The 14,177-nt window shown below is 37.3% G+C and overlaps 1 pseudogene; it reads left to right on the forward strand.

Annotated features, from left to right (window-relative positions):
• The first annotated feature begins 1,150 nt into the window (after window positions 1-1,150).
• Window positions 1,151-2,108, forward strand: LOC138078752 (taste receptor type 2 member 10-like; annotated as a pseudogene).
• Window positions 2,109-14,177: the final 12,069 nt, after the last annotated feature.

The following is a 14,177-nucleotide window of genomic DNA, read 5'->3' on the forward strand; positions in this document are numbered from 1 at the left end:
TTTGGCCACCTCATGTGAAGAGTTGACTCATTGGAAAAGACTCTGCTGCTGGGAGTGATTGGGGGCAGGAGGAGAAGGGGACAACCGAGGATGAGATGGCTGGATGGCATCACGGACTCGATGGACCTGAGTCTGAGTGAACTCTGGGATATGGTGATGGACAGGGAGGCCTGGTGTGCTGCGATTCATGGGGTCGCAAAGAGTCGGACACGACTGAGCGACTGAACTGAACTGAACTGACCTTAGAATAAGTTGTAAAGTATTCCCTCTGCCATTTTCTAAATGAGACTGAAGAGAATTACTACAGTATTTCTTAAATGTTTGTTAGAATTTACCAGTGACTCTACCTGGGCTTTCTCTTTTGGAAGGTTATTAATTAGTTCTTCGTTTTAATAATAGATTTAGACCTATTCACATTATTATTTCTTCTTGTGTGAGTTTTGGCGATTGGTATCAAAGAATTGATACATTTCATCTAATTTATCAAGTTTGTAGACATAGAAGAGCTTGTAATACTCCCTTAAACGTCCATGGGATCAGTTGTGATAACTCTTTTTTCACTTCTGGCCTCTTTTTTCCTTAGTTAGCATGACTAAAGGCTAATCAGTTTTACTGATATTTTTTAAAGCAGCAGCTTGTGTCTACAATGGCTAAATACATTAATCTCTTCTATGCACTACTTTTGCTTTATATATCTAAACTGCCAGTATTAGCATAAAATAAATGACAATGTTACTGTTGACACTGAAAAAGGTGAAGTCCAATTTTTGTTTGTACTGTGTTCAGTGTTCTGTAGGCATATATTTGGCATTCCTACTACACAATCCAGTGTAACAAATGCAAAATAGACTCTGGAGGACAAGTAGAATTCCTGAAATAGAAACTTTTATTTGCATCTTAACAAATAGTGGTTAGGCGTTTAGTCTGGTCACACATTCTGTAGACTAGCTAAATTTTATACACATAACTGGAGGGGTCTGTGTGAAGGTGTTTTGGATTCCATCCCAAGGCAGTAATTCAGGGGCATTTTAAGTCTTTATGAAATGAAGGAGAAGAAATTCATTCTACCGTCAAGCAGCAATATATACTTCATTTTGCATCAGGTAATTTAAAATTGATGGAACAGAAACAATATTAGGGATTGGCAGACATGCTAAGTATAATGGAAAGTCTCCTCATTTTTGTAGCAATTAGTGAGTCAATATTGGAACTTTTAGGGAATGGATTTATTGGATTGGTAAGCTGCATTGACTGTAAGAAAAACAAGATCTCTACTATCAGCTTTATTCTTGCTGGCTTAGCAACTTCCAGATTTTGCCTGATATGGACAATAATTACTGATGGATTTTTAAAGTTATTCTCGTCAATGTACATTCCTCTGGGAACCTAGTTGAATATAATGGTTACTTACGGATAGTTATGAATCAATCAAGTATCTGGTTTGCCACTTGCCTCAGCATCTTCTATTTCCTGAAGATATCCAGTTTTTCTCACTGCATCTTTCTCTGGTTGAAGGGTAGACTCAACATGGTTCTTTTCCTTCTTTTGGGATGCTTGCTTATTTCATGATTAGTTACTTTTCCACATTTTGTGAATATTGTTAATGATAATAAAAGGAAAATAGAAACACAGTCTGATCAATGGATATGCATAAATGTGAACTCTTTGGAAAACAAATTGGGCTCCATCTTGGTGTCATTCTCCTTTTTATACTATGCCTGATTACATGTGTCTTGTTGCTCACTTCTTTTTGGAGACACAACAGGAGGATGCAATTGAATGCCACAGGATTCAGAGACCCCAGTACAGCACATATCAAAGCAGTGAAAGTCTTGGTGTCTTTTATCATCCTCTTTATCTTGAATTTTGTAGGTACTGCCATACAAATATCAAGTGTTACAGTGCCTGAAAACAAACTGCTTTTTATTTTTGGTATGACAACCACAGTCCTCTATCTCTGGGGTCACTTGCTTAACCTAATTCTAGGAAATAGGAAGCTCAAGCAAGCCTCTTTGAGGGTACTGAAGGGATTAAAGTGTGGGGAAAAAGAAACTTCTCAGAACTCCTTGACAGGCTTGTTAGGAGAAATGGACATTCCAATAAAGTAATCAAGTGAAGAAAGTCCCTTAAGATCTGTTTCACTTGCACAGCTTTCTTGCATTGGTTTCAACTGTATTACTGAACATCACCAGTATCTTCAGCAACATATTCAAAGATATATCATCATTATTGTTATTTTATTACTATTTTTAATTTATATTAATGCCTACATTCCTCCAGATTTGTCCAGTAAGAATCACTCAGGTTGGCTCCTGTGTCATTTTGACATGTCCCCATGCTTCTACTCATCTTTCTTTACATTCTTACACAACAAAATATTTCAGGTTCATTGTGCAGTCTGTGTCATTCAGCCTGAATTCACTCTTTCCAAAGCAAGATTTGGTTGGATACAAACTTATTTAGTTCTGTTTCTCAGTTTCTCCTCTCCATATGTATAATACATTGTGTATTTATGCTACTATCTCTAATTCCACTTCAAAATCACAGCGTTCCATCTTTCCACGATGGAACGTGGAAATTAAATCCTGTCTTTAACAGTGAAAAAATGGTTCTCACTTTTATTAGTGTATTTACTCATTTGTTCAGTCCTAAGAAACACTGAGGGCTTCCCAGGTGGCTCTAGTGGTAAAGAACCCACCTGCAGTGGAGGAGACACAAGAGATGCAGGTTCAATTCCTGGGTCAGGAAGATCCCCTGGAGGAGGAAGTGGCAACCCACTCTAGTGTTCTTGCCTGAAAAATTCCATGGACAGAAGAGCCTGGCAGGCTCTAGTCGATAGGGTTGAACAGAGTCAGACACAACTGAAGCAACTGAGCATGCACACACAGGACACACTGAAAGTAGTTTCAGACTTGTTAACTCACATATAGAAGAGAAGAGAAAGCAAGAAAGAGGAAGAGAGAAAGGAAGGAGGGAGGAAGAGAGGGAGGGAGAAAGGGTGGGACGAAGAAGACACTATTAACCACAGCTCAGCACTTTGTTACAGCTCATGTTTGCCTGAATCAGGCGTAACAGTCAAAATACTGTGTTTCAGAGTTGTTTTGGTTAGCTTTCTTTCTTTACCTTTAGCATGGTTATAGTATTCATTTTTTTTTTAAGTGAGGGTTCTTGTTTTTTTAAATTTTATTCAGTTGTAGGATTTTTTTCCCCAGTCCTTATTTTATTTTTTAATTTAAAATATCAACATTATTTCAAGAGTCAAACACAATCAAAAGTCATCCTGAGAATATTATCATTCACCCCTTATAACATCAAACTCATTTTAAATTACTCCCTACAGATAAAATGTGTTTAGTCGCTTAGTAGTTGCCAACTCTTTTTGACCCCGTGGACTGTAGCCTGCCAGGCTCCTCTGTCCATGGAATTTCCCAGACAAGAATGTTGGAATGGGTTGATAGTTCCTTCTCCACTATAGATAATAAATTCCATTAATTTTGCTTTCTTCCTCCTATTTTTATTTTTGAAAAGATAAACAAGTATGCACATACTAACTTTTCCATGTTTCTTACATAAAAGACACTTTCCACTTTACTTTTTTCTTTTACAATATGTTAGAAATCATTCCATCCATTTCTGAAATTGTTTCTCATTCTGATTCACACCTTTTTAGTATTCCATCATTTGAATGTACCAGATTTGATTGAACAGGTTCTGTGTATATGTTGGTTTGTTTATGGTATTTTGCAGTTACAAACAATGTTTCTATGAATAATCTTGAACATACATATATTGATTCTGACACCCAGTTCTAATGCGAGTCATCAAGAAATTAATTCAACCCTGGCACAACCTACCTGAAGAGAACATCAAATTCCATAGGTGAAGGGCCCCGTCCCACAAGAATACTTCCATTTGAGCTACCAATTGCAAGCCCAGGTTGTTATCTGTGCTTTTGACATACTGGCGATAAGTCTGAGGCTCCAATAACTCTATCTGGGTTTGTTTAATTTGCTACGGTGACTCACGGAACTCTAGAAATCCAGTGTACTCAGTAGGTTACTGACTTATCACAAAGAATGGAAAAGGCTGTGAGTTAACAACAAGATGAAGATGGCCCAGCTTCTGCTGTATCCCCTTACGGATTTTCATGATAGTGTTAGTGGTATGAGACATTTCTGGAAAAAACTGTGTGAAAGATGTCAGTGCAGAGTGAGGATTTAAGATGATTAAAATCACTCTAGGAAGAAAAAAATATCAATGATAATTGTGAAAACACTGAAAAAAGGATCCTGGCAATTCACAGCAAGGACTACATCAAAGGAAGTTAAAAGTGTGCAAAAGACAGCCTCATGAAGATTGCTTTGAAAGGAAAGGGAAACAAAGAGCAAAGAAATACCCTACAGAAGCTGAGTGGAAAAAAAAAAAAAAGAAGGAAAAATTTAAGATTATGCCAGAGAAGTTAGACAGTTGAACAATGCATAGCTCCTTCCCTCATTGCCAAAAAGACAGGCTTCCTTGGCTGTACAGGATAGCAGTGAGAATAAATGAGCTACAATCATATGGAAAGATGAATCTTACAGATTGTTTAATGAAGAAAAGCAAATTTATGTTGTCTGTGAGTTCTTACACATAAATAATTAAAAAGTGGGAGATTGTGAGATTGTAGCTAAAAGGGGCAAGATGTTTACTTCTGGGGAGTTGATTGTGTCTGTTTCTTGTTCTGGGCCACGGTTATAGGGATGTATGAAGTTAGTAAAATTTCATTAAGCTCCTCACTTAAGAGTTTATTAAATATTAAAATAATAGAAACAACTGAATTATTTTTCCAAGACTGCCCATAAGAAATTATTTGGTGCCATCAGAAAAGAGAAATTTGCTCTTCAGAGTTCTGGAGTTTAGAAGTCTGAAATGAAGGTATCAGTAGGAACACACTCTCACTGAAGGCTCTAGAAAAGAATCTTTCTTGTCTCTTTTACCTTCTGCTGCACCCTGATATTCCTTGTATAATAGTAGCAATAGTAACACCTATCCCTGCCTCCAGTTGCACATGACCTTCTTCTTTCTGTATGTGGACTCTTCCTCTCCCTTCTAAGGATGCCAGCCATTATATTTAGATTTCACTCAAATCCTACATTGGCATAGACCCCTTTTCCAAATAAGAACACATTCACAGTGCTTGGATATACCTTTGGAGGAAGACACAGTTCCACCTATTAAGTCATTCTAATAAGGATTGGAGCTTATTAGGGGCCAGTAGTTTCCTCCTTGAAATTTGCTTCCATCTTCCCCAAATTCTAATCTACTCAAGTAAGGCCTGATAATCTTGTCAGCTTGGAAGTTCAGCGAAATGGGGATAGAAAATAGCAGAAAGAAAAAGGCCCTGGAGACACAAGAGTGTCTTCCTGTTTTTCCTTTTCTGTGCTTTCTACATAAGATCCTAGTCAACTCAGAATTCTGTGGGCCAGGAGTGAGGTGGTGTGGAGCTCAGTTTTGGTGCGAGTATTTGGTGTAGAATAGGAAATACTACAGAGCAAAGCTAAGAATAAAGAATTTACAAATGCTGAGCCTGATATTTATAAAGGCTAAGCCTTAGAATCCTGAATTAAAACAATAGCCAGTTAAGAATTCAGGATCCTAGCCATACGCATACTCAGAAATCAGAATTTACAAGAAAATTTGTAAATGTGGGGAGGTAATTTGTTGCTTTAAATTCTGATGTGACTCCATATAATATTTCCTGCTTGAGGAGGAAGAAAGCACAAAACAGTGTCATAAAATCTTCTCCTTATATGCACGTTAGCAAATATGACTTCACCTTCAGTCAAACTCATAGATGAAGAATTCAGCCTGTGACAATGGCAAAAAGAGTCACTTAGCACTGAGCTCATACAGGAAGATTGCAGTCTAAAGGGTTTTCACATTTGAAAGTGTTTTTAAGGAAGATACTCATTTTCTCTGGTCAACGTGGGATTTTTATGCTAGACTAAAACAGACTCCAAACTACCAGCCTGAACAAGAGCATTCTCAACCGTTATATCATTTTCAAAACATCATTTGAAAGACCTTCTGTCATCAGTGACCGAAGTAACTGGGATTTCACTTCTGCAGGCATGTCAAATGTCATCAAATATGTTTTTTTGATCATTGAAATCTCAGAATTCATAACAGGAATTTGCGGAAATGGATTCATTGCACTAGTACTTTGTGCTGACTCTCTCAAAAGCGAGAATATCTCTTTGCTTGACTTCATCTTCACATGCTTGGCCATCTCCAGAATTGGTATGATATTCTTACTTCTCCTGGATAGCATTAAAATTATGTTCCATCCAGAAATATTAGATCGTCACCAGGTAATAGAAGTAACTTTTGATTTCCTCTGGAATCTGAGCAATTCCTTAGGTACCTGGTGTGCTGCCTGCCTCAGCGTCTTCTACTTCCTCAAGCTATCTAGTTTTTCCCACCCCTTCTTTCTCTGGCTAAAATGGAGAAGAAATAGAGTTGTTTTCACCATTATGTTGGGATTCTGTCTCTCTTTGTTTTTTAATTTTCTGAACATAAAATTCAATGCTCTCAGGGTCTGTGACCATTTAGAAATAGAAAACAACTTGACTTGGAAAAAATGCATGCGTAAAACACAGTCTTATAGCAGTCAAATTCTCCTCCACCTGGGATCTCTCATCCCCTTGGCTGTGTCACTCATTTTATTTTTCCTGTTAATATTTTCCTTATGGAGACATATCAGGCAGATGACACGCTATGCCAAAGGATCCAAAGACCTCAACGCAGGAGTTCTTGTGAGAACAAGAAATACTTTGGCCTCTTTCATCATTCTCCTAGTTGTGCACTATTTGGCTACATTCATGTTAACTTGGTCCTATTTCACACTAGAAAATGATATAACTTTTATTGCTATTCACACTGTAGCATTTCTCTATCCTTCAATTCACCCTTTTATTTTGATTCTGAGGAGCAGGAAACTGAGACAGATTTCTGTGAATCTGCTAAGGCAAATTGAATCCTGTATCAAAGGACTGTAATTCTTCACAGCATGGAAGAACCGGTGGGAAACCATTGATATTCTGAAGAAAACAAGTAATTGAGGATCTCCTACATTCTCCCATTGCTTTCATATTGTATTGGATAGAATTAAAAAAAAAAAAAATCTTCATCGACCAGACTATTGACATAAGAGAAAATGCTTCCTTGAATTCCATGGACTACCCTTGGCAATTTGACATAGTTATTTAATTTAAGCCTCAGAAAGTTCTACAAAATACTTATTATACCATTTTCTCAGATGAAAATTCTGATGGTCATTGTATGTAAGTGACTTCTTTCTAAGGTGTTAACATGAGGATTCAAACTCAAATCTTTTGGCTCAAAAAATAGATAAGTGGATGAAAAAGAATGAATCAAACCTCTTTTATTAGCTCTTGATTCTGTTATTATTAAATAGCCTGATACACTGCTTTATGAGACATTTTATTAATATAACATTTCTTTTTAAGGAAGAAAAAAATATATATGAAGGGTAAATTTTAAATAAATCTATTTAATCAGTGGGTCATGTTGTAATTTATATTCAATACAAAGAAAATTATAAAATTGTAAGAAAATTTATGATTTTTAATTTTCACGGAAATAAAAGAAAATATATTTTCTTGATCTTTTTGTTTAAAAAATATTGCAAAGTTTCTGAAAGTGACAATAAGGTATTAGTGCCAGGAATGAAGCACATTTAATCACTCTGAAACAAAATCTGATATAGGGAAAGTAAAAACATAGAAGATAAAAAAATAAAAATAAGATACTCAAAATATATTGTGTTATAAATTAAGAGGAAACTAGTTTAAGAGCTTCCTTTGTGCAGTTTAAGCTTCCCTGGTGGCTCAGATGGTAAAGAGTCTACCTGCAGTGCAGGAGACCCAGGTTCAATCCCTAGGTCAAGAAGATCCCCTGGAGAAGGAAATGGCAACCCACTTCAGTATCCTTGCCTGGAAAATTCCATGGACAAAAAAGCCTGACAGGCTACATTCCATGGGGTCATAAAGAGTCAAACACAACTGAGCGACTTCACTTTGACCTCACTTTTGTGGAGTTTAAACCCTAAACTGGTACCTTGAAACCCTGGGAACATCTGTGTGTGTACAATGAACTGTGACCCACTTTAGCAAGTGAGGCCTTTATGCTTCTGTCCATGTAGACCTACCCTTTATCCCCCACAGCTCCTCATACAAGGTTACCATAAATATAATCACTGCCTGGAAAATCCTCTACTGTAATCCTGCTGGAGATATTTTAGAATATTACCTTTAGGAATATAGGGACTCATCTGTAGGAGTAAGCAAAAGCCTGAATTCCTGTTGAAAATGACAGTGGAAAGACATCTAAGTGCCTGCTGGCAATACCTTCACTTCCTTAGACCAGACCCTGGCTTTGAGAGACTGATGGCTGAAGCTGGGGGCAGGTTCACACCAGCATTTTCTATAGCTGCAAATGAAGGATTCCTACATCATCAGTGGCATCTTTGTCTGTTTCTAGAGTTCAGGTGGTATCAGTGAATAGCAAAACAGCAGAGATTGTTTTGAAAAAATAGTTATCAAGGTAGCCAAGAGTGTTGAATGAGTCAGTTGTGTGAGAACTCCATGGTGAACATCACAGAACCTCCTGATGGGATGAGGTGCTATCCCAAGGCTGTGTTGTTCTAAATTAATGCTCCATGTTGATGGGAGGAAGTAGATCCCATAGGGGTAAGATACCACCAAACCATTTCTCTGTTTGAAGAAAAACTGCGTTGCATTTAGTCTAGCACCTGTCATACATATCTGAGAAAATTCTTAAAAACAGAGAGATAAGATGGAAGATAAGTTCCTCTATTACGATTTCCAAGAAAACCAACTCTCCCTGGCTCTCCTGGATTGCTGAGTAGCAATTTAATTATCTGTCTAAGTTGATGATAGAGGGATAATCGAAATTATTGTAAAAATAAGACATGAAATCCACTCTGGTTTCAGGGGAAATTTGCTGGCCTAATTTGAAGGCTAACTCTTTGAGACTGCTAAGCAAAGTAAAAGAAAATCAACAAAACTTTAAAGAATAAAACAATATATAGCACTCAGGGGAACGAAAGACACAATGGTGAAAAAGAGTCACTGCAGAACACAAGAATTCTTGGGTAATTGTACTAAATATTTTCCATCAAATTCAAGAAAACAGTTATATAAAAGAAGAGAGAAAATAGAAGATAACAAAAATAAAAATATAGAAAGTAAAATTGCAAAGGAGCAACCCCCCCCAAGAAAAACAAGTTGAATGAACTAAGAGCATCTTCATGCATATGAACACATAGCAAGAGATATTGAAAAACAATACATTATGATATACAATTATCAATATTACAGCCAACATTCAAATATAAAGTCATTTAGAACTTTAACCTACAATTAATAAAAAAAATTTTTTAAGTGATACTGGGAGAACTGGACAACTACATGTAAAAGAATGAAATTAGAACTCTTCCTAACACCATACACAAAGATAAACTCAGAATGGATTAAAGTCCTAAATGGTAAGACCAGAAACTATAAAACTCACAGGGTAAAATATAGGCAGAAAACTGTATGATATATATCATAGCCAGATCCTCCATGACCCATCTCCTAGAATAATGGAAATAAAAACACAAAGAAACAAATGGGACCTGATTAAAATTAAAAGATTTTGCACAGCAGTTCAGTTTGGTTCAGTTCAGTCGCTCAGTCATATCTGACTCTTTGCCACACCATGGCAGCCATCTTTGGCTGTAAATAATATAATCAATCTGATTTTGGTGTTGACCATCTGGTAATGTCCACATGTAGAGTCTTCTCTTGTTGGTAATCATCAAAAAGTATACAAACAACAAGTGCTGGAGAGGATGTGGAGTAAAGGGAACCCTCTTGCACTATTGGTGGGAAGGTAAATTGATCCAGCCACTATGGAAGACAGTACCTTAAAAAAACTAAAAATAAAACTACCAAATGACCCAACAATCCCACTACTGGGCAATACCCTGAGAAAACCATAATTGAAAAGACACATGTACCCTCATGCTCCTTGCTGCACAATTTACAATAGCTAGGACATAGAAGCAACCCAGATGTCCATCAACAGATTAAAGAATTAAAAAAAACTGTGGTACATATATATACAATGGAATACTACTCAGCCATCAAAAGCAATGCATTTGAGTCAGTTCTAACGAGGTGGATGAACCTAGTGCCTATTATACAGAATGAATTAAGTCAGAAAGAGAAAACAAATATCATATATTAACACACATATATGGAATCTAGAAAGATGGTACTGATGAACTTAATTGCAAGGCAGCAGTGGAGATAGGGACATAGAGAACAGACCTATGGACATGGGCAGTGGGGAGGAAGTAGAGGAAAAGACGAATGGAGAGAGTAGGACGGAAGCATATACACTGCCATCTGTAAAATAGATAGCCAATGAAAATCTGCTGTATGACTCAGGGAACTCAAATTGGGGCTCTATAACAACCTAGAGAGATGGGAAAGGGTTGGAAGTGGGAGGGGATATATGTATGTGCTGTGCTGTGCTTAGTCACCCAGTCATGTCTGGCTCTTTCCAACCGTACAGACTGTAGCCTGCCGGGTTTCTCTGTCCATGGAAATCTCCAGGCGAGAATAGTGGAGTAAGTAGCCTATCCCTTCTCCAGGGGATCTTCCTGACCCAGAAATTGAACCAGGGTCTTATGCATTACTGGTAGACTCTTTAACAGCTGAGCTACCAGGGAAGCCCAGACATATGTATACCTATGGATAATTCATGTTGATGTATGGCAGAAACCAAATCAATATTGTAAAGCCATGATGATCTTTCAATTAAAAATAAATAATTTTTTTAAATAAAAGAGAATTTTTAGGCATGGAGCTGCAGTTTAATTAACACTATCAAACTTCTCTACATTCTTTTTCTAATCCAAAGGTATACCAAAATATTATCAGTTACCAGCTTATAAAGAAACTTAATCCTTACTCTTAATGTCCCCAAATACCCAGAAATATTACTTTAGCCACCTGATGTGAAGAGCTGACTTATTTGAAAAGACCCTGATGCTGGGAAAGATTGAGGGCAGGAAGAGAAGGGGGTGACAGAGGATGAGGTGGTTGGATGGCATCACCGACTCAATGGACACGGGGTTGGGTAGACTCCTGCAGTCGGTGATGTACAAGGAGGCCTGGCATGCTGCGGTTCATGGGGTCACAAAGAGTCGGACATGACTGAGTGACTGAACTGAACTGAAATCAAAACTACAATGAGATATCACCTCACACTGGTCAGAATAGCCATCATCAAAAAGTTTACAAACAATAAACGCTGGAAAGGATGTGGACAAAAGAGAATGCTTTTGCACTGTGGGTGGGAATGAAATTGATAGTCACTATGGAAGACGGTATGGAGATTCCTTAAAAAAACTAAGAATAAAACCACCACATAACCCAGCAGTCCCACTCCTAGGCATATACCCTGAGGAAATCAAAACTGAAAGACACATGTATCCTATTGTTCACTGCACTATTTACAATAGCTAGAACATGGAAGCAACCTAGATGTCCATTGACAGATGAATGGATAAAGAAGTTGTGGTACATATACACAATGGAATATTACTCAGCCATAAAAATGAATGTATTTGGGTCAGATTTGATGAGGTGAATGAACCTAGAACCTATTATACAGAGTGAAGTGAGTCAGAAAAGAGAAAGATAAATATCGTATTCTAATACACACATATGGAATCTAGAAAAATGGTACTGAAGAACTTATTTGCAGGGCAGCAAAGGAGAAACAGATAGAACAGACTTCAGGACATGAGGAGAGGAGAGGAGAGGGTGAGATGTATGGAAAGAGTAACATGGAAACTTACATTACCATTTGCAAAATAGATAGCCAATGGGGATTTGCTGTACAGCTCAGGAAACTCAAACAGAGGCTCGGTATCAACCTAGAGGGGTGGGATGGAGGGAGATGGGAGGGAGGTTCAAAAGGGTGGGGATATATGTATACCTATGGCTGATTCATGTTGAGGTTTGACAGAAAACAGCAAAATTCTGTAAAGCGATTATCCTTTAATAAAAAAATCAATTTAAAAAATCGTCTCAAACTAGTGTAAACTATAAGGAAATTAATTATTTCACTTACCTAGGTATCAAAGGGGAGAAGGTTCCAGTCCATGACCAAGGACCCAGGTTATTTACTTCTATTTTGTTTGCCTTCATCCTAGACCTCCTCTCTTTGGGGGTTACAAGATAATTGACAATGGCAACTGGGTCTATTGTTTTTTTTTTTCTCTCTGCTTTGCAAGAGACAAAAGTCAAGCTTGTCTTTTGTCTTTGCAAAAGACAAGCCACAGACTAGGTAAAATATTTGCAAAAGACATAAACAACTATTATCCAGAGTATAAAAAGAATTCATGATACTCAACATAGTTAAAAACTGGGCCAGTTTTATTTTCAAATGTTGAACCAGGTTTGTATATTCAGCCTAAGTACCATTGGTTTGTGCTATATATTTTTTATACATTTTTGGATTAATGTTGTTAATATTGCATTGAGAATTTTCACATCTGTGGTCATGAGAGATATTGGTCTGTAGTTTTATCTTCTAGTAATGTCTATGTCTGATTTTGGTATTAGGGCAATACTGAACTTAGAATGAGTTGGAAATCATTCCTTCTGCTTCTGTCCTTTGAAAGAGACTGGAGAGAATTACCATATTTCTTTTTCTTTTTTTTTTAAATTTTTGTTTTTACTTTATTTTACTTTACAATACTGTATTGGTTTTGCCATACATTGACATGAATCCACCACAGGTGTACATGCGATCCCAAACATGAACCCCCCTCCCACCTCCCTCCCCACAACATCCCTCTGGGTCATCCCCGTGCACCAGCACCAAGCATGCTGTATCCTGCATCGGACATAGACTGGTGATTCTATTCTTACATGATAGTATACATGTTTCAATGCCATTCTCCCAAATCATTCCACCCTCTGCCTCTCCCTCTGAGTCCAAAAGTCCGCTAATATTATTTCTTTAAGGTTTATGACGATTTACCAGTGAATCCACCTGGGCCTATTGTTTTCTGATTTGGAAGTTTATGGATTAACCCTTCATTTTAATAGCAAATTTAAGCCTATTCACATTTCTATTTCTTCTTGTGTGAGTTTTGACAGCTGGTGTTTTTCAAAGAATTGATAGATTTCAGCTAATTTTTCAAAATGGGGACATAAATTGCTCATAATATTTCGTTAAAAGTCCACAGGACCAGTTATGATAACACATTTCACTTCTGGCCCTTTTTTTTTTCTTCTTCTTCCTAGCACACTTAAGTGTGTGTTCAGTTGTTAAGTCTGATTCTTTGTGTCCCCGTGGACTGTAACCCTCCAGGGTCAGCCATCCATGGATTTCTCCAGGCAAGAATACTGGAGTGGGCATCCATTTCCTTCTTCACAACCCAGGGATCTTCACAACCCAGGGGTCAAGCCCATGCATTCTGAGTCTCCTGCATTGCTAGGCACATTTTTTATCACTAAGCCACCTGGAAAGCCTGTTAGTTAGCATGACATTTGGTCATGCTAATCAACTTTATTGATGTTTTCAAAGAAGCAACTTGTTCTACAATGGCTAAATTCATCCATCTCATCTACACACTGTTTTTGCTCTATATATCTAACTGTCATTATTAACACAATATAAATGGCAACAAAAGTGACACTAAAAATGATAAATTCCAATGATCTATTCTGCTGTTTTCTGTAGATATGTGTTTGGCACTCCTACTGTACCATCCATGGTAACTATGCAAAATAGTCTCAGGAGGACAAGTAGATTTCAGAAAACAGAAACATTTATTTGCATCTTAACAAATTGTGGGTAGGCATTAGGTCAGGACATACACTGACTAGCTAAATTTTATAGACATAACTGGAGGCATCTCTGTCAAGCTGTTTTGGATTCCATGTCAAGGCAACAATTGGTGTGCTTTTAAGTCTTTATGAAATGAAAGAGAAGAAAATCATTCTACCACAAAGCAGCAATATCTGCCTTTTTCTGCAGCAGGTAATTGAAAATTAATGAAACAGGAACATGGTTAAGGATTGGCAGAC

Source organism: Capricornis sumatraensis, chromosome 4 (genome assembly GCF_032405125.1).
Source record: "Capricornis sumatraensis isolate serow.1 chromosome 4, serow.2, whole genome shotgun sequence".
In the NCBI taxonomy this organism is placed as follows: Eukaryota; Metazoa; Chordata; class Mammalia; order Artiodactyla; family Bovidae; genus Capricornis; species Capricornis sumatraensis.